Source organism: Salmo trutta, chromosome 4, assembly GCF_901001165.1.
Source record: "Salmo trutta chromosome 4, fSalTru1.1, whole genome shotgun sequence".
NCBI classification, from domain to species: Eukaryota; Metazoa; Chordata; class Actinopteri; order Salmoniformes; family Salmonidae; genus Salmo; species Salmo trutta.
In genome coordinates this window covers 68,615,079-68,636,936 of record NC_042960.1, presented here as the reverse complement: position 1 = coordinate 68,636,936, position 21,858 = coordinate 68,615,079, and the positions used below count along the sequence as shown (strand labels likewise).

Here is a 21,858-nt window from a genome sequence, read left to right as displayed (position 1 = left end):
TGATCTCAAAGTGTGATTACCCTGTAAAGTTAATTTAAAATCTGTTTTGACTGGTGTTTTCAAGAGATATTCATCTATAAATCTTAGATTGACAATATGTATAAAAAAAATCGTTTTCGAATAGTTATTTATAAAATTGTAGCACAGTTTCCCGGGACGCATTTTATGGGAAAATGTTAGTCAACCTCAGGTGCCGATGTAAAATGCTGTTTTTATATAGAAATATGACCTTTATTGAACAAAAGATTGCATGCTGTGTGTAACATGATGTCCTAGGTGTGTCATCTGATGAAGTTTGTAAAAGGTTAGTGCTGCATTTAGCTGTTTTTTGTTTATATGTGATGGGTGTGCTTGCTCGGAAAATTCATATGATGCGACTTTTACCATGTACTCCTCTAACATAATCTAATATTGTGCTTTTCCTGTAAAACCTTTTTGAAATCGGACAACGAGGGTCGATTCAAGAGAGGTGTATCTATAAAACGATATGAGACAGCCCTATATTTGAAAAAAAAAATATATTGAATTTCGTTATGCTAATGTCGCTAGGAGTTTTCGCTGGAAAATGATCCCGCTAACGGGATGGTAGGCTGAAGAAGTTTTAAGCTACACCTTTTACCATAACGGCCGTGGTTGCACCTGTTGATGGATTTCCTTACAGATCTTCCTCCCTCACAGGGTAACACCACGATCCTGGTCGTTGTGGACTATTTTTCTAAGTCATGCCATCTCCTCCCTCTGCCCGGTCTCCCTACGGCCCTACAGACTGCGGAGGCCTTGTTTACACACGTCTTCTGGTACTACGGGTGCCTGAGGACATAATGTCTGATCAGGGTCCCCAGGTCACTTCGAGGGTCTGGAGGGCGTTCATGGAACGTCTGGGGGTCTCGATCAGCCTTACCTCGGGTTTTCACAGTAAAGTTATTTTTAAATCTGGCAAAGAGATGGCATTCAAGACATGTTAATCTATAAGTCTTTGAATGACAATATTACATTTTAACAATGTTTTCGAATAGTAATTTTGTAAATTGTAGCGCTGATTCATCGGAAGCATTTGAGGGAAAAGATTTTCTGAACGTCATGCGCCGATGTAAAATGCAGTTATTATATATAAATATGAACTTTATCGAACAAAAAATGCCTGTGTTGTGTAACATGATGTCCTAGGAGTGTCATCTGATGAAGGTTGTCAAAGGTTAGTGCTGCATTTAGCTGTGTTTTGGGTATTTGTGAAGCATGCTAGTTGCTTTGAAAATGGCTGTGTGATTATTTCTGGCTGGGTACTCTGCTGACATAATCTAATGTTTTGCTTTTGCTGTAAAGCCTTTTTGAAATCGGACAACGTGGTTCGATTCAGGAGAGGTGTATCTATAAAACGTTGTAAAATAGTAATATGTTTGAGAAATTGAAGTTATAGCATTTATGAGGTTTTGCATTTAGCGCGACGTGATTCCACTGGCTGTTGATTAGGGTGAGTTCTGTTATACTCACAGACACCATTCGAACAGTTTTAGAAACTTTAGGGTGTTTTCTATCCAAAGCCAATAATTATATGCATATTCTAGTTACTTGGCAGGAGTAGTAACCAGATTAAAGAACAGAAGAACAGGAAAGGTTAGACCATTTTTCTTATAGGAAATGTGATTTTGGTGAAGGCTAAACTGGGTGGGTGTCTAAATAGCTAGCCCGTGATGCCGGGCTGTCTACTCAGAATATTGCAAAATGTGCTTCATCCGAAAAGCTATTTTAAAATCGGACATATCGAGTGCATAGAGGAGTAATGTATCTATAATTCTTAAAATAATTGTTATGCTTTTTGTGAACGTTTATCGTGAGTAATTTAGTAAATTGTTAGTAAATTCACCGGAAGTTTGCCGGGGGTATGCTTTTTCTGAACGTCACATGCTAATGTAAAAAGCTGGTTTTTGATATAAATATGAACTTGATTGAACAGACATCCATGTATTGTATAACATAATATCCTAGGTGTGTCATCTGATGAAGATCATCAAAGGTTAGTGCTGCATTTAGCTGTCTTCTGGGTTTTTGTGACATTATATGCTAGCTTGAAAAATGGTTATTTCTGTCTGGGTACTCTGCTGACATTATCTAATGTTTTGCTTTCGTTGTAAAGCCTTTTTGAAATCGGACAGTGTGGTTAGATTAACGAGAGTCTTGTCTTTAAATAGCTGTAAAATAGTCATATGTTTGAGAAATTGAAGTAATAGCATTTCAAACGTTTTGAAAATCGCGCCACAGGATTACACTGGCTGTTACGTAGGTGGGACGAATTCGTCCCGCCAGTCCCATAGAGGTTAATGGATTTTCAATTTGGAACACAAGGGAACAACCTGACAACACACATAGCAAAATAACAATAAAAACAAAGGGGGAAAAACCCACTAAAGTCATTACCATATTGTCATGTTGTAATGACAGGGAGAAACAATCTAACCTCTACAATACTACTTTAGATCTGGTCAAAAGAAGCCTAGTGCACTACGCAGGGAATAGGGAGCTTTTTGGAACAGAGACACTAACTAATGTATGAAAATCTTTCTCTCCCTCATCTGTCTGATATATCTGTCCATTTCCCCTCCCATCCTCCCTTTTCATTCTATTCTATCAGCCACACCACTAGCTCCCCTCCACACAATCCATTTACAAGTTAAAGACACACCTTGGAATAAATAACAAAGGAAAACTATTACTAGATGAAGTTTAGTGTTGTATTTTTTATTTCCCATCACCATAAATCATATTTAATCACTGAACAGTAGCAGACCTAACTTCATCTGTTCCTGACTCTGGATAGTGGATTAAAAAGACCATCAATCTCCAATGATATTAAAGTACTATTCTGAACATTACTGATATACTGAGTGGCAAGTCAAGATCTGTGCTGGTTTCATTGTTTGGTCAATATCACCACCTGCTGGACAGGTTTAATGTTGCTGGACTGAGCAGTATGGGAGGATGAAAGATGACACATTTAGGGCCGGTTTCCTGGACATCTACATTGAACATGCTTTTTAGTCCAGGACTAGGATTAATCTGTGTCTGGGAAACCAGACCATATACTTTAGTAGAAAGTAATTGATTCCAGCTTGTAGTGGGCTGACTAGTCCTGAATTGTCCTTTTGTTCCTGGACCATTTTCCATGCAGCTCCAGGTGACAGAGAACACATCAATTAGGGCCAATCCTACAAGCTGATCAATGATACTGAGGAGAATTACATAGAGACAGAGAACCAACTGAGAAAACATATCAATGGTTCTGAATGACAACCAATATACATCAACACCATACATGATGATTCATAGAAATGTACAAGATTAAAACATTTCACTTAAATAAATATGAATACATTGAATGTTTGTTTTAATTCAGAACATCTGAAGATCAAATCAGTAAAATCATTGTACATAAAACAGAGCAGAATGAATCATCACATCTGGGGACAATCACCACCTGCATGACTAGTATCTATGTGGACCCTACTACAGTTTAACCTGTTAGGGTATAGGGGGCAGTATTTTCACGGCTGGATAAAAAAATGTACCCGATTTAATCTGGTTACTAATCCTACCCAGTAACTACAATATGCATATACTTATTATATATGGATAGAAAACACCCTAAAGTTTCAAAAACTGTTTGAATGGTGTCTGTGAGTATAACAGAACTCATTTGGCAGGCAAAACCCTGAGACAGATTCGGACAGGAAGTGGATACCTGATGTGTTGAATTGACTTTAAGCCTATACCATTGAAAAACAAAGGGGGTGAGGAATGTTTTGGCACTTCCTATTGCTTCCACAAGATGTCCCCAGCCTTTACAAAGTGTTTTGAGTCTTCTACAGTGAGATCTGACCGAATAAGAGCCTTGGAACTGTGATGGCCCATTAGACACCTTGCGCGCGAGTTGATGGTGGGTACTCTCATTCCGAAACGTTTTAAAAGAGAACCCAATGGTCCGCCTTGAATTTTATTCATGTTCTGGTTAAAAAAGGCCCTAATGATTTATGCGATACAACGTTTGACATGTTTGAACGAATGTAAATATATTTTTTCCGTTCGTGAAGTGAAGTGAAGTCCGGCTGGCTTAGATCATGTGCTAACAACACGGAGGTTTTTGGACATAAATGATGAGCTTTTTTGAACAAAACTACATTCGTTATGGACCTGGGATTCTTTGGAAGTGACATCTGATGAAGAGAATCAAAAGGTAATGGATTATTTACATAGTATTTTCGATTTTAGATCTCTCCAACATGGCGGTTAGTCTGTATCGCAATGCGTATTTTTCTGGGCGCAGTGCTCAGATTATTGCAAAGTGTGATTTCCCAGTAAGGTTAATTTTAAATCTGGCAAGTCCATTGCGTTCAAAAGATGTAAATCTATAATTCTTTGAATGACAATATAATATTTTACCAATGTTTTCTAATATTAATTAATTATTTTGTTGTCATGACTTGACTGCCGGTATTGGAGGGAAACGATTTCCTGAACATCAACGCCATAGTAAAACGCTGTTTTTAGATATAAATATGAACTTGATAGAACTAAAAATGCATGCATTGTCTAACATAATGTCCTAGGAGTGTCATCTGATGGAGATTGTAAAAGGTTAGTGCATAATTTTAGCTGATTTTATGGTTTTGGTGACGCCTGTCTTTGAATCGACAATGCATTACACACAGCTATTATCAATGTACTCTCCTAACATAACCTAACTTTATGCTTTCCCCGTAAAACCTTTTTGAAATCAGACAACGTGGTTAGATTAAGAAGATGTTTATCTTTCAAAGGCTGTAAGTTAGTTGTATGTTTGAGAAATTTGAATTTTGACATTTATTTGGTTTCAAATTTGCCGCTCTTGAAATGCACCTGCTGTTGATAGGGTGCGCCACGGGTGGCACGCTAACGTCCCACATAGCCCCAAGAAGTTAACCAGCTCAGCTATAGACTACACCAGCATGACTAGTATCTATGTGGACCCTACTACAGTTCAACCAGCTCAGCTATAGACTACACCAGCATGACTAGTATCTATGTGGACACTTCTACAGTTTAACCAGCTCAGCTATAGACTACACCAGCATGACTAGTATCTATGTGGACCCTACTACAGTTTAACCAGCTCAGCTATAGACTACACCAGCGTGACTAGTCTCTATGTGGACCCTACTACAGTTTAACCAGCTCAGCTATAGACTACACCAGCATGACTAGTATCTATGTGGACCCTACTACAGTTTAACCAGCTCAGCTATAGACTACACCAGCATGACTAGTATCTATGTGGACCCTACTACAGTTTAACCAGCTCAGCTATAGACTACACCAGCATGACTAGTATCTATGTGGACCCTACTACAGTTTAACCAGCTCAGCTATAGACTACACCAGCATGACTAGTATCTACGTGGACCCTACTACAGTTTAACCAGCTCAGCAGTACCTCCTACATAGAGACTAAACCCAGGATAGAGGGGCTGAGTGAATGTGGTCTGGACTCTGTGAAGGAGGGTCATTGTGTCAGAGACACTGTAGAAGGACATAGTTCCTGCCTTGTGATCCAGGTACACTCCTACTCTGGAGGACTGAGGGCCTGATACATTAGTCACAACATTATTGTGTCTGAACCAATAACCACCTCTATAGCACTCTAAACTCCAGGACTTGTTATTGTATCCAAATCCACTATCTGACCCTGTTCTGCTGATGTCTTTATATGAGACTGCTGTAACAACCCTGTCCCCACTCCACTCCACCTCCCAGTAACAGCGTTCAGACAGACCCTCTCTAAACAGAACCTGACAGTAGTTGGTGAATCTGTCTGGATGGTCAGGATATGGTTGGACTTGGCGTGTACAGGTCACCTTTCTGTTCCCTTCAGACAGAGAGAGGCGTGTGTATGCTGTGTTTGGGTCCAGTGTGAGCTGACAGGAATCTGGAAGAAGAGCAGAGCAGAGACCAATGAGGGGAGTCAGAACAATAAGTTAAGTCAGATACTGTATCTACCCTGTCTTTGATTAGAGCACAGCAGAGATCAAATCAGAGAAATTTGAGGAGTCAGATAGATACCCAGTCTTTGATTAGATCTACTATTGCTATATATTTCTAGAGGGATTGTTAGGAGTGTCAGTAAAAAGAGACTGTTAGTTACTTCACAATAAAGAGACTCACATTGTAACAACTGTTCTCTGGTCTTGGGCTCTGGAGGCAGTACATCATCCACTATATTCACTACAGACACACAAACACATTGACAGAGAGAGGGAATGTTATCATCATACCATATTCCACATGTATATGACTAGTAGGGAACTTTCAATGGTCTAAAGTTGATGTTCTTATTGTTTTCAACACACCTGTAGTGGAGATCTTGGTCCATTCTCCTTTAAGGAAGTCTTCTAGTTTCTCTCTCAGTTCAGACACAGTCTTACATCTCCAAAGTACTGAAGAGGACGGACAACGATGCTGGGTAAGTCTGAAGATACACTGATACTGGAGAGAGACTGATAACTCTGAAGAGAGTTAGAGAGAGTGAGAGAGAGAGAGAGTGAGAGAGAGAGAGAGAGAGAGAGAGAGAGAGAGAGAGGGGGGGACAGAGAGAGAGGGAGAGAGAGGTGGACACAGAGAGAGGTAGGGACAGAGAGAGTGAGAGAGGGACAGAGAGAGAGGGAGGGAGAGAGGGAGAGAGCGAGATGGACAGAGAGAGAGAGGGACAGAGAGAGAGAGGGACAGAGAGAGAGGGACAGAGAGAGAGAGAGAGAGAGAGAGAGAGGGACAGAGAGATACAGAGACAAAGGGAGATAGACAGAGAGGGGGACAGAGAGAGAGAGAGGGACAGAGGGGGACAGAGAGAGGGGGACAGAGAGAGAGAGAGAGAGGGACAGAGTGAGAGGGACAGAGAGAGAGAGAGGGACATAGAGCGAGAGGGACAGAGAGAGAGGGACAGAGAGAGAGAATGACAGAGAGAGACAGAGACAAAGAGAGAGAGACAGAGAGAGAGAATGGGGCAGAGAGAGACAGAGGGGGACAGAGCAAGATAGAGAGGGACAAAGATAGAGGGACAAAGATAGAGAGAGAGAGAGAGAGAGAGAGAGGGATGGAGGGATGGAGAGAGACAGGACAACATAATGATTGAGATTAATAGTTTCACATTAAGTTAATGTCATATCACATGTAACAAGACAGTTTAGTTACCTGGAGGAAATGGATATGATCCACTGTGTGTGAGAGCTGCTCCAGCTCAGTGCTTCTCTTCCTCAACTCAGCTATCTCCTGCTTCAGTTGCTCCAGGAGTCCTTCAGCTTGACTCACTTGAGCTTTCTCTTGGGCTCTGATCAGCTCCTTCACCTCAGAGCTCCTTCTCTCAATGGAGCGGATCAGCTCAGTAAAGATCTGATCACTGTCCTCCACTGCTGCCTGTGCAGAGCGCTGTTGAGAGAGAGAGAGAGAGACAGAGAGAGAGAGAGAGAGAGACAGAGAGACAGAGAGAGAGACAGAGAGAGACAGAGAGACAGAGAGAGAGAGAGTCAGAGAGAGACAGAGAGAGAGAGAGAGAGACAGAGAGAGACATAGACAGAGAGAGACAGAGAGAGAGAGAGAGAGACAGAGAGAGAGAGTGAGAATGTACAGTAGCCTCTGCACCGCTTTGAGTCAGAACGCTGCCCTCCAACAATTGTTTACAGACAGATTATTTCACTCATAATTCACTATATCACAATTCCAGTGGGTCAGACGTTTACATACAATAAGTTGACTGTGCCATTAAACAGCTTGGAAAATTCCAGAAAATATCATGGCTTTAGAAGCTTCTGATAGGCTAATTGACATCATTTGAGTCAATTGGAGGTGTACCTGTGGATGTATTTCAAGGCCTACCTTCAAACTCAGTGACTCTTTGCTTGACATTATGGGAAAATCAAAAGAAATCAGCCAAGACCTCAGAAAACAAATTGTAGACCTTCACAAGTCTGGTTAATCCTTTGGAGCAATTTCCAAACGCCTGAAGGTACCACATTCATCTGTACAAACAATAGTACGTACGCAAGTATAAACACCATGGGACCATGCAGCCGTCATACCGCTCAGGAAGGAGATGTGTTTTGTCTCCTAGAGATGAACGTACTTTGGTGCCAAAAAGTGCAAATCAATCCCAGAACTAGCAAGGAGGCCTACAAACCTGACTCAGTTTCACCAGCTCTGTCACGAGGAATGGGACAAAATTCACCCAACTTATTGTGGGAAGCTTGTGGAAGGCTACCCGAAACGTTTGACCCAAGTTCAACAATTTAAAGGCAATGCCACCAAATACTAATTGAGTGTATGTAAACTTCTGACCAACTCGGAATGTGATGAAAGAAATAAAAGATGAAATAAATCATTCTCTACTATTATTCTGACATTTCACATTCTTAAAATAAAGTGGTGATCCTAACTGACCTAAGACAGGGAATTGTTACCAGGATTAAATGTCAGGATTTGTGAAAAACTGAGTTTAAATGAATTTGGCTAAGGTGTATGTAAACTTCCAACTTCAACTCTGCATAGGTGTATAGAGGCCCATTATCAGCAACCATCACTTCTGTGTTCCAATGGCACGTTGTGTTAGCTAATCCAAGTTTATCATTTTAAAAGGCTAATTGATCGTTAGAAAACCCTTTTGCATTTATGTTAGCACAGCTGAAAACTGTTGTCCTGATTTAAAGAAGCAATAAAACTGGCCTTCTTTAGACTAGTTGAGTATCTGGAGCATCAGCATTTGTGGATTCGATTACAGGCTCAAAATGGCTAGAAACAAATAACATTCTTCTGAAACTTGTCAGTCTATTCTTGTTCTGAGAAATGAAGGCTATTAAATGTGAGAAACTGCCAAGAAACTAGCTAACTTCTTTGTGATAAAATCGACTACAACATTTTACTCAATTCTGAGTAATTACTACTTTAGTAAGGATATCCACTTTATTCAGTACTGCTTCAGTTGCTAAATAATTCCAAAAGATGGCAGCATAAGATAGTTCAGACTAGTTTACGTCAAGTACAAGTATCCAACTCAACAAGCCCCTCCAAAAGCTTGTTCCGTCTGCGAGCAGCGAGCACTCTGCCTTCTCCCACAAGAGAGGGGCATGTTGAGGTACATTTACTAACCGTGAGGGCTGCATGATGTAATTTATTGTCGGGCTGGAAGATGCATCGTCTTTTCTATTCCGAGGCTGTTTACTCAAAATATGACATATTAACATAATGTTATAATGCATGTTTACTAGGGTTGAGGTCAGCATATCTGACTAGTGGTTATTTGACCAGGGTTCAATACCTGCTATAGTTAATATTGTTTTGATCTCCCAAAAGCAACACAGGACTAACAAGGGATATATAGCTAACTGTAAAGTAATGAGTGAGCATTTCAGAAAATCATGGGACATATAGTCTTTGCTATTTTATGCTATTGTATGTCAATCATATTGCTGCTTGTAGCCTATAACTGATGCTTTGTGGTCTTACGCTGCCATCTATTGGAAATTTTTACTAATTAAAAGTTATTAATTCACGCAAAGACATTGGTGTGGCAGCTGAGAAATAAAGTGTATTTAATTCCTGAGATCAGTCTCAAACCTGCCCCACCTATCCCACGCCAATTGCTGGACTTTCACATAGAGTTTACTATGTCACCCAGTTCAAACCACATTTGTCATATAAAACAAATGAGTCTTGTTTATCAAGTGTTCTGCCTTGCAATAATAAATATAATAAAATAACTAATAAAAAGCAAATGCTTACATAGGTTTTATTTAAAAAATGACAAATGTTATTTAGTACTAAAATGGTATTTACTAACATAATATTATTACTAAAATAGTTGTAGGCTACCCTACCCTAGAATTAGGGTTCAGGCTAAAATAGGTTATACGTAGGGTTAGAGTTTCTGTACAGCACTTTGTGACATCTGCTGATGTAAAAAGGGCTTCATAAATACATTTGATTGATTGTTAGGTTCAGGGTATTTAAAGAGAAAAACTGTATGGGTTTATAGCTCTCTTGCTCCTCCCTGTGGTCTTCTGTGGGTACTACATACCTCATTCACCACACTTGATAGACTCATAATCTGAGGTAGCAACTGCGTCAAAGCTACAAATCAATGAGCTCCACCTATCCATTTGGTTTACAACTCAGTGAACCTGTGCAGCATTCTCTCTATTTGATGCCTACAAACCAACAGATTTCAACGATTATCAAATTACCCAGCAGCCATTTAGAAAGAAATCGTCAAAAAGGTTATTTCTTAATACAAAAATAATTTCTGGCTGTTTAAATAGGCCACATCTTGAAAAAGAGGACAGGGACATACGTTTTGGTATCATTGATAACAATAGTGAAGCTGACATTGTGATGCAGAACAATGGACAGGGAATAGAACTTTCAGAAGGTGAGTTGGTGCCACAGTGTTCAATACAACTAATAGGAGCTGGCAGGGTGAAACATGACCTAAAATAAGACCTGTTTGTTCAATACAACACCCAACTCCTTTCCCACCCACCCTGAAACCACAAATGGATCTGCCAAATGGTATGGATCCACTTTCTCCAACAATGTAACTCCTACTGCACCAGATTCTTCTTTATCATGTCCATTGATGCCAGGCTCTGGTTCTGAGCTCTTCTCCACACCTTCTACCTCACTTAACTCTCCCTCATTCATTTCCATTTCACCTCCAGAACTCAGTCTGGTGCACGGCTCACTCTGTTTGCTCTTGAATTATAACATTTGAAATGTCTCTATTCCTTTGAAACTTTTGTGAGTGTAATGTTTACTGTTCTTTTCTGGTTGTTTATTTCACTTTTGTTTATTATCTATTTCACTTGCTTTGGTAATGTAAACATGTTTCCCATGCCAATAAACATCTTTGAATTGAATTGAGAAAGAGAGAGAAAGCTCCATGTTAATGTATAGGGGAAATGGTGCGTCGGTGTCAGGTGCGTCGTAGTGGACAAAGGCGGTCTAAGGCACTGCATCTCCGTGCTAGAGGCATCACTACAGACCCTGGTTCGGGTCCAGGCTGTATCACAACTGTCCGTGATTGGGAGTCCCATAGGGCGTTGTCCGGGTTAGGGGTAGGCCGTCATTGTAAATAAGACATTTTTCTTAACCGACTTGGCTAGTTAAATAAAATAACAAAGTGATGTATGACAAGCATGTGCAATAAGGGGTTATGATTCTGTTAGATACTCAACCCTCACCAGTTTTGACTAGCTATTGCCTGGTATAGTCATTGATCGCAGCTGATGTTCTGCTTGAACTGAGCAGTATAACTTATGACCTTCATGTCCCTTCGCCAGTGACAAATGGAAAACATGAGCTGGTTCCAAAAGACGTCAGGGAGGAGGCAGAGAAGTACGCTAAGGTATGTACCACAACTACCAGTCATTCATTTCTATTTTCCATGGCATTTCTGTGACCTACTGTATTCTAACCAAAAATACGTCTGTGGTTTCAACTCGAGTCTCCTGTGCGCCACACGACTGAGTTAGCTTGCTGAGCTAAAGCCCAAGCTTTAGCCCAGGGAGCCAACTCAAGTCTTCAGGTCCCAGGCAAGGTTACCCATCACGTGAGAATGGTTCACTGAACCACTTCCATTATATCTGTCTTGCTGGTGTCTGATTCGCAAAGCCTTATGCTTCCACCATAGGATTCCTTGGAGGAGGAAGATGACTCTGATGAAGACAACATGTAAACTCATTTCTGTGGTTTCTCCACCCGTCACACACCTACTGACAGGACGGCTCTCCAAGAGACACACAAGTTGTTTAATGGACCATTCATGTCATTTCTTTCCTTTTGGGTTTGATGCCTTGAAATAAAAGTTGAAGATAAGTTTATACTAAAAAAAGCATCTTTGGCCTTTTTTTGTGAGACCCTTTAAATGCTGTCAAGGGTTTGCTTCTGTCATTTGATTTTGTAATTGTGTGTATTTAGCACAAATCTCAAGGACGGTCACTTGATCCTTCTTGTGGTGCCAGTTGTGGAAGAAGACCAAGACTCTATTTCAGTGCACAGTGTGATATGTTTCAGGTATGACATGAGTCACAGTGACCCGAAGGGCAAAAGTCTCCACTTTCCAGCTGGCTACAAAAAGGTGTACCAGTCTTGCTAGGACAGACTGGAATATGTTCCGGGATTCATCCAATGGCATTGAGTACACCACCTCAGTCACCGGCTTCATCAATAAGTGCATCGACAATGTTGTCCCCATAGTTACTGTACATATATATATCCCAACCAGAATCCATAGATTACAGACATCCCCACCGAGCTAAAGGCTAGAGCTGCCGCTTTCAAAGAGCGGGAGACTAATCCGGACGCTTATAAGAAATCCTGCTATTCCCTCAGATGAACCATCAAACAGGCAAAGCGTCAATACAGGATTAAGATTGACTCCTACTACACCGGCTCTGTTATTTATATAGTGAACACTGGTCAGGACGTGACAGTCGGCCATTGTTACTTATGGTTATGTGATGAGGTAGGCACGCCTGCGACTTCAAAATCAGTGTCGGCCCAATAGGGAATGTCCTCTTGGTGTAATGGTCAAGATGTTGGTTTCTCCCACAGTAGACCTGGGTTCATATCCCATCAGTTACATAAAGCAGTCTGATAGGGGTCCAGACATAGTGGGATTGGAGAAGGTCCCCTCTATTTCTCTCTCTCTCTCTGATTGGAGGAGACAGGTAAAATGGTGTGTCTCCTCTGGTCAACAATACTCACCTTGAGAGACTTCACAGCTTTTTGGATATTCTTCAGCTCCTTCTTTCTCTCCTGGAATCTCTGCTGGACCTTCCGCTGACTCATCCCCAGCTGCCTCTGTGGAGAATCACTTTTCAATGAGCTTTCAAGCTTTATTAGTCCAGTAGATCAATAGTATAGTAATGTGACATAGGACCCATAGAGAGGAAGGTCTAAAATATTGATAGTCCCTTTACAATATGATATTATGTTGCTATGTGAATGATTATATTTTTGTATCAAGGGGTTGAGACTGAACTTTGGACTCATAAAAGGCCATTCAGAATGATAATAGTGTTTGACTTTAGAAAATTGTAAATACATTTGGATAATCTGGGTTAACATATCTATATACTCAAGGTTTGTGTTCATATTTATGGATCCATTTCATTTGAATGATCTCATATTCAAACAGCCTTAGTTCCTACTGTATCTTTAATTATTTGTTTATCAGACAGTCACCAACAAGTTGTTCTGGTCTTACCTGTTTCTCAGTCCTCTCTGCTGCAGCTGACACTGTATCATGGCCTTTATGTTCATCCATTGTACACAGATAACAGATACACTGCTGATCGGTACGACAGAAAACCTCCAGCAGTTTGTCATGATGAGAGCAGATCTTCTCCTGTAGTTGTGTGGTGGCTTTGACCAGCTTGTGCTTCTTCAAAGCAGGAAATTCATAGTGAGATTGGAGGTGAGTCTCACAGTAAGAGGCCAGACATGCCAGACAGGACATGAGTGCTTTCTGCTTTCTGGTCCCAGGGCAGACATCACATACCACATCTCCAGGTCCAGCATAGCACAGAGCAGGAGGGGGAGCAGCCTGGAGTCCTGTCTTCTTCAGTTTCTCCACCACTTCAGCCAGTACAGTGCTCCTGTTCAGAACAGGTCTTGGGATAAAGGTCTGTCTGCACTGAGGACAGCTATAGACCCCTTTCAGAACATCCTGATCCCAGCAGCCCTCAATACAGCTTCTACAGTAATTATGTCCACAAGCAGTAGTGACCGGCTCCTTCAGTAGATCCAGACAGACAGAACAACAGAACTGGTCCTGGTCCAGCAGAACTCCCTGCTCAGCCATTTGGATGGTTGTTCACTCTCACACAGACAGACGAGACAGAGACTCAGATCAGTTTCATTTCCTCAGAAAATGTTTTGTGGGAGGGGGAGGGACTTCCTGGTTCTGCCAGAGGGGTGGGGTTAGAGGGAGGGAGGGGTTAGAGGGAGGGAGGGGTTAGAGGGAGGGAGGGGTTATAGAGAGTGAGGGAACGAGGGAAGGAGGGGTTAGAGAGAGGGAGGGAACGAGGGAAGGAGGGGTGCAGGGAGGGAGCCAGTGAGGTAAAAGTTAGAGCAAGGGAGGGAGAGAGAGAACTGCATGCAATGTCTAGAGGGAGACAAAGAATTTAGTTCCCAGGATAGGATCCTTAATATGGAATACATTAAATAGAGTTGTTAGAATATATAAAGGGTAACAGTTTCTATGAAGTACAAATTATAATTATTTTAATGACCTTTATAATAACACTGATTATAAGTGTCTATAATATATAATATGTGGTTGTAATGAGGGAACTTGATATTGATACAATCTACTGTAGGTGAAATGAATACTGTATGTATTGACTGATCATTGAGAATGAGGTAATACTTTACATTACAGTGTGGTTATTACTGTTAGGTCTAGGGTCAGGTTTAGAGGTACTACATTCAGCAGTTAACCTAGACATATCTAGGACTAAAAAGAGAAGATGTTTTACAATCAGAGTTCTTTGTATCTCTTCTTAGTCATACAGATCCCCCCACATCTTATAGGTGGACGGGGTTATGAACATATTCAATACATTATTTCTGAAACCAGATGAAATGAAACTGTCATTCAGCAGGAAAAGCTTCTCTAATAATCCTAACCATGGCTGGGTGTCTTCAGAGACTGAGAGGTATAGAGACACACTGTCAAGGTGACAGGTATCCTAGTGGTTTAGAGACAGAGAGGTATAGAGACACTGTCAAGGTGACAGGTATCCTAGTGGTTTAGAGACTGAGAGGTATAGAGACACACTGTCAAGGTGACAGGTATCCTAGTGATTTAGAGACTGAGAGGTATAGAGACACTGTCAAGGTGACAGGTATCCTAGTGGTTTAGAGTTCTTCGTCAGAATGCACTCCCAGGACTTCTACTTCAGTAACAAATGTTGGTTTGGTTCCAAATAATCCATAGTTATATCCAAATAGCGGTGTTTTGTTCGTGCGTTCAAGACACTATCCGAAGGGTAAAGAAGGGTGACGCGCCCGGCGCATTTCGTGACCAAAAAATTCAAAATGTTCCATTACCGTACTTCGAAGCATGTCAAACGCTGTTTAAAATCAATTTTTATGCGATTTTTCTCGAAAAAAAGCGATAATATTCCGACCGGGAAACCCTGTTTTCGTTCAAAGACTGAAAATGTAAACATGGTGGAGTCTCGTGCACGCGCGCCCCAGTCTCATTGTTCTCAGATCGACCACTATCCAAATGCGCTACTGTTTTTCAGCCATGGCCTGCAAAGTCATCATTCAACGTTCTGGCACCTTCTGAGAGCCTATGGGAGCGTTAGAAAATGTCACGTTATGCCAGAGATCCCCTGTTTTGGATAGAGATGATCAAGAAATGGTCAGAGAGGGCGCTTCCTGTTTGTAATCTTCTCAGGTTTTGGCCTGCCAAATGAGTTCTGTTATACTCACAGACATCATTCAAACAGTTTTAGAAACTTTAGGGTGTTTTCTATCCAAATCAAACAATTATATGCATATTCTAGTTACTGGGCAGGAGTAGTAACCAGATTCAATCGGGTACGTTTTTTATCCGGCCGTGCAAATACTGCCCCCCATCCCCAACAGGATAAGAGCTTCTGCTAAATGACTAAAAAGTCCAAACATCTGGCTGTGCTTTCATGTCAAAACCCTTATTCTATTCTAGTCATTATATTATATTGTATTAAATTATAATATATTATATCCATAGGTTCCACTCTGTATAGTGTTATCCACTTTGGGCTAGGGGGCAGTATTTTTACATCTGGATGACAAGCGTGCCCAAAGTAAACTGCCTGTTACTCAGGCCCACAAGCTATGCATATAATTGGTAGATTTGGATAGAAAACACTCTAAAGTTTCTCAAACTATTACAATAATGTCTGTGAGTGTAACAGAACTGATATGGCAGGCGAAAACCCAAGGACAAACCATCCAGAAAAAAAAAGAATTCAGCCCACCATTGATTCCTATGGCTGTCATTTTTAATATGAAAGGAAAAGCTCCCAGATTGCAGTTCCTAGGGCTTCCACTAGATGTCAGCAGTCTTTAGAAAGAGATTCTGGCTTGTTTTGGAAAAATGAGCTACATTTTGTAGTTTTTCGCTGTAGTGTTTGTTACGCGTTCCAGTGAATGCGCATACTTTGTTGTTTATCTCTAATAATGACAATAACGATTCTCCGTCTGTTACGGGAATTTTCGAATCCCAATGATAATAATTAACAATCAATAAGCCTTGACTAATCACCATGGTTTGTAAGACACAGGGTTAAGAATAATTAGGCAAGGACTCAGCTTTCTGCAAAAGGTCTGTACAGTTTATTCTAAAGTCAAAAATTAGGACTCAGTCCTTTTATAATATAAACATATTCCTATCTTTAGACCACTCCCTTCTCCAACAACCAGTACTTTTCCACTCACCACAAAGAACCATAAAACTTGCCACATTGTTCAGGGCTTTCACCTCCCCACCGCCTTTATGACCCTCTTGGTTTGAAACCCTCCAATGTTTTTATTTTACCTAATATGCAACTTCACTCAGTTTACATCCCTACTAAAGAATACAACCTCAAAGTTTTACAATCCTAACCGATCTCCCCATATCCTGATTTTATCATCCCATTATTCTTAAACATATCTCCCTATTCTATAATAACAGAGTGGAACAGTTAAGTCATTTTCCTAACACATAGAAATTATTCTAATACCGTCTTAAATTGTATCGTTTATTTATTTGCGTATTAGGGTACCTGAGGTTTGATTATAAACGTTGTTTGACTTGTTTGGAGAAGTTTATTGGTAACGTTTGGGATTCATTTTGTATGCGTTTTGAAGGAGGGAAACCGGTGGATTATTGAATGAAGCACGCCAGCTAAACTTTGTTTTTGGGGATATAAAGAAGGACTTTATCGAACAAAAGGACCATTTGTGATGTAGCTGGGACCTTCTCGAGTGCCAGCAGAAGAAGATCTTCAAAGGTAAGTGATTTATTTTATCAGTATTTCTGACTTTCGTGGGGCACCTGCCTGGTTGGAAAATGTTTTTAAGGCTTTTGTGTGCTGGGCGCTGTCCTAAGACAATCGCATGGTGTGCTTTCGCCGTAAAGCCTTTTTGAAATCTGACACAGCGGCTGGATAACCAAGAAGTTAAGCTTTTAACTGATGTATGACACTTGTATTTTCATGAATGTTAAATATTACTATTTCTGTAATTTCAATTTCGCGCTCTGCAATTTCACCGGAAGTTGTCGAGACGCTAGCGTCCCACTGATCCGCAATTAAGAAACGTTTGACAACAGAATTGGTTTAATGAATATGCCCCTGCATATCATCATCTTCTCTCTTTTGTGTCACCCAATGTGAAGGGAAACGATGTTGCAGTAGTCTAGTGTGAGAATAATGACAAGTGAACCTGGGGAGCTTTGTGTTCACATTGCCCTAAAAAACTCACATTGCCCTCTCAAGATGGTTTTAGTTCAGTTCACTTCGGGGCTCTTTTGAGGGTTTTCACACTGCACAAAAAGATGAAGCCAACCGCACCAAGTTCACAACAATTGTCTGAAAGGGACGAAGTGTGAAAACACTATCAGTCTCGGTGGAGTCTTCAGAGGGAAGATGACGTCACTTTACTTAGTCATCCACCAATACTATATAGTCATCAATGTCACAGAAGTGGTACATGACTGCTCACTGTGACTGGTGAAGCAACTGGTATCGGTGGAGCAATACATTCACTGTTACTTTCCATTGTAAAAAGCAGTGGGCAACAGCAGAAACTAAACACATTGTATAAATATACAAACCAAGCTACTGGTATAATATTAATGATGACTGATTGGTGTGTACATTGGTTGAATGGTTAGGACTATCTCTCTGTATTCACAGTTTAAATCCCAAGAGACCAGGAGACCGAAAGGACGCCTTCAACACTCCATCCCTTCATCCAGTCATAGTAAACAATCTGTCTGTCTGTCTGTCTGTCTGTCTGTCTGTCTGTCTGTCTGTCTGTCTGTCTGTCTGTCTGTCTGTCTGTCTGTCTGTCTGTCTGTCTGTCTGTCTGTCTGTCTGTCTGTCTGTCTGTCTGTCTGTCTGTCTGTCTGTCTGTCTGTCTGTCTGTCTGTCTGTCTGTCTGTCTGTAGACACAGCCAACTTCTCTGCTGTTGTTGTTGTTGCTGCTATCAGTGTTAAGGTCAAGGTACAAAGTGATTGACCTCCCTCTGAGCCATATACAGAGTTCAACCACTCTAAACATGTCATCTTTTATATCCTATATTGTATATAGCTCTGATTTCACTGTCCTTACACAACTCTTCCTGGTCTATAGAAATGGCCATTGTGGGAAGGAGTGAATGGATTCTGTGAGATCCAGTCGTCGTTCTTCCTGCTCTGTAAGGACCTGGGCCTGGAGGCTGAGGTCTTCCTGAGTGCACACAGACATAGGGAGTGAGTACAGCTCTCTCTCTCTCTCTCCCTCAGAGGGTTATATATGTACAGTCACACCTGGGTGAAAGGGTGCTCAGTCCTAGGAATGTAAAACTGAAGTTGGTCATTTCCATGGTAACAGAGGGACATTGAGACTCAGATTTTTCACTTGAAAATGTCTGTCAAACAAAAAACAATCATTGCAAAGTTAAACAAACCTTACAACTCTACGCACAAGGACTACTTTTAACTGTCACGTCCTGACCCTAGTAAGATGTCATTTTCTATAGTAGAGTAGGTCAGGGCGTGACAGGGGGTGTTTTGAGTTTTTCTATGTTTTCTATTTCTATATTTGTGTTCTAGGTTTTCTATTTCTATGTTGTTTTTTTGGGGGGTTGACCTCCAATTGGAGGCTGCTGGTCCTCATTGCCTCTGATTGGCGATCATATTTAAGTTGGGGTTTTTCTTCCTGGGTTTTTGTGGGTAGTTGTTTTCCGTTTTGTCAAGTGTACCTAACGGAACTGTTGACTGTCGTTTTGTTGTTTTTTGGTTAAGTGTTTCATTAAAGAAAAAGTATGAGCACTCTACACGCCGCGCCTTGGTCCCCTTTATACGACCCGCGTTACATTAACAATATACAAAATAAATGAACAAAAACACATTCACTTAACAGTGCAGATACGAATTTCGGTAACAGAAATGTCTGTTTGACATTTTAAAGTGTAAATCTGAGTCTCAGTGTCACTCCGTTACTGTAGAATTGTCCAGTTGTTAAACACCCCTTCTTCCCCTCACTTCAAAATAGTTCAATAAGTCCATTTCCAAATGTTGGAGTGGATATTCTACAAAAAAAATGTTTAAGTAATTATCCTCTAGGCCATGAAGTAGTTATCCTCTAGGCCACCACTCTTCCCTAACCTGCAGTGTTTCCTAACCTGTTCTATCACCGGCTCTACCATTCTTCCCCCCCTATTGATACATGGCTCCACCCATGTGTCAATATTGCCGCATATCTAAACAGTGTCTTTGGTAAGATTAGTAAATTATCCTTATGTCAGACCTTCACTTGTAGGATTGCCCCCTTTCATTTTCCACATGTCCAATTCTCCCTGGGGCATTCGTTCTTGGCTATCCTGTAACAATTCTCTGTTAAGTGTCTTATCTTCTTCAAGATTTATCTGTGCTGCTTTGTATGGTTTTAAATACCTATGTGCTTGTCTGTATAAATAGTAACTTTTTCTCTCCTTTCTTATCTCGCCGGCTCTAGTCAATGCTACTATTTCAGCTTGCTGTGCAGAATAGTGTCTGGTCAATGGTTCAGTGTCTAACACTTTAGTTCCTGAAACCAACTACGCTTTCATTCCCCTTTTAGTTAGGGTAACAACTACTTTCAACAAAATTATCATATCTCCTCCTAGCGAATTTACCAAACATAAACTTAAAATCAAAACTAAAATACATGCCTCTCCTCCTAACTTTTCATATTTTTTTTAAAACCAATGGAACCGATAGTCTCTCCATGGATTAATATCCTAAAGCTAAGTGAACAAGTGGCCAGATTGAAGTACTCAGCCAACCCACCTTGGTTCACCTTAACTCCTGATGAGTACCAGTGTTATAGATACAAGAATGGCACCGAGAACTTAGATGATTTTAATGGCTGAAAGGTAATCGTTAATGTGACTGACTTAGGTTTGAAAGATGAATAGAAAATTCTTAACCTCACAGCACCTAGAACTGCTGTAGGGTGGGCTAGTACCAGCAAAGGACGCATACAACAGAAATTACCACAAATGGTGGTTAGGAACTTGTGCCTGGGGTTATTGGTCCAACCAGTTCGAGTTAGTCATCAGAGGCCAGTTATAGGAGGCTAAAGTAGGCACAGGAGGAGTTTTGACCAGGATGGGAGTAGCTTTGTCTAGATGGATGCTATTGGCATCCTCAGGGAAGTTCCAGATTAATACAAAGCTATGAATCAAATAGGTGAAGACTTTAACACTACATTATTTTGGTAGTTGACAATAAATAAAAATGTGGATGGATTAATGACATCATCGGATTAACCTGTCTGGGCTAGGAGGCAGTATTTTCACTTTTGGATGAAAAGCGTGCCCAGAGTAAACAGCCTAATACTCGGGCAAGAGTCAAATATTTGCAAATTATTATTAGATTTGGATTGAAACCACTCTAAAGTTTCCAAAACTGTTTGAATGATGTCTGTGAGTATAACAGAACTCATATGGCAGGCAAAAACCTGAGAGAAATCCAACCAGGAAATGAGAAAACAACAGGAACCAGATTTTCAAGTCCTTGCCTTTCTGACACACAGTGAGTTAGGGTTTGTTTTCCACTTCCTAAGGCTTCCACTAGATGTCAACAGTCTTCAGAAAGTTGTTTGAGCGTTTTGCGGCAAACACAGAGCAAAGGAGAACGCTGGGAAGAAGGTGACCAGAAAAACACTTCAGTTCATTGGGCGCATTCACGTTAGAAGGGACCTGTGTTCCAAAACGTTTTTCAAGACATTGCAATGGTCCGGTTGGAATATTATTGAAGTTTGAACTTAACCTCTCTAGGGGGCAGTATTTTCACGGCCGGATGAAAAATGTACCCAAATTAAACAGCCTCCTACTCACTCAGAAGGTAAGATATGCATATTATTAGTAGATTTGGATAGAAAACACTCTGAAGTTACTAAAACTGTTTGAATGATGTCTGTGAGTATAACGGAACTGAAAACCTGAGGAAAATCCTATCAGGAAGTGGAATTCTGAATCTGTGGAATGTCTTACAGGCTTTGCCTATCAAACACACTGTGAGTTAGGATTTATTTAGCACTTCCTACGGCTTCCACTAGATGTCAACAGTCTATAGAAAGTTGTTTGAGACTTCTGTGATGAACAGAGAGCCAACAGCGGAAGTTGGAAGTTGCTGACTCAGGAAAGGACATGACTTCATTGGTGCGCGTTCACGAGACAGGTCGTTGTGTTCCAAAAAGTTTGTAGCATGGGTAATGAATAATTAAAGCATGGGTAATGAATTAATTAAATAATTATGTAGCATGGGTAATGAATAATTAAAGTACTGAACGTTAGTCCCATAAGGTTAAGTAGAGACCCGGAAGGGAGAGAAGTGTGTGTGTGATTAGTGGGCCTAAGGGAACTGTAGACGTGTGTGAAGAGACCGGGACAAAATGTGTGTGTGTGTGTTAGCAGGGAGATAAGAGAACAGTAGACATCTGTTTTACCTGACCTAGCAACTTGGAGAGACTTTGGAGAAAACCGGGAGGGACCCTCAAGGTTTCTCTAATCTTGGGGGAAAGGAGCGCTGGATAGTGATTAACGATTGTTTGAAA

General features: G+C 40.8%; 1 long non-coding RNA gene and 1 pseudogene across 1 annotated transcript in view; one reads left to right on the top strand and one right to left on the bottom strand.

Moving 5' to 3' along the window:
* Nucleotides 1-11,777, top strand: part of LOC115191489 (uncharacterized) — a 19,622-nt gene extending 7,845 nt beyond the window's left edge. The window contains exons 2-4 of the long non-coding RNA XR_003877694.1: nucleotides 10,439-10,441; nucleotides 11,352-11,416; nucleotides 11,702-11,777. This is a non-coding gene — a long non-coding RNA (uncharacterized LOC115191489). The remainder of the gene's footprint in view (nucleotides 1-10,438; nucleotides 10,442-11,351; nucleotides 11,417-11,701) is intronic.
* The window catches only part of LOC115191416 (tripartite motif-containing protein 16-like), a 26,093-nt pseudogene continuing 6,955 nt past the window's right edge, over nucleotides 2,721-21,858 (bottom strand).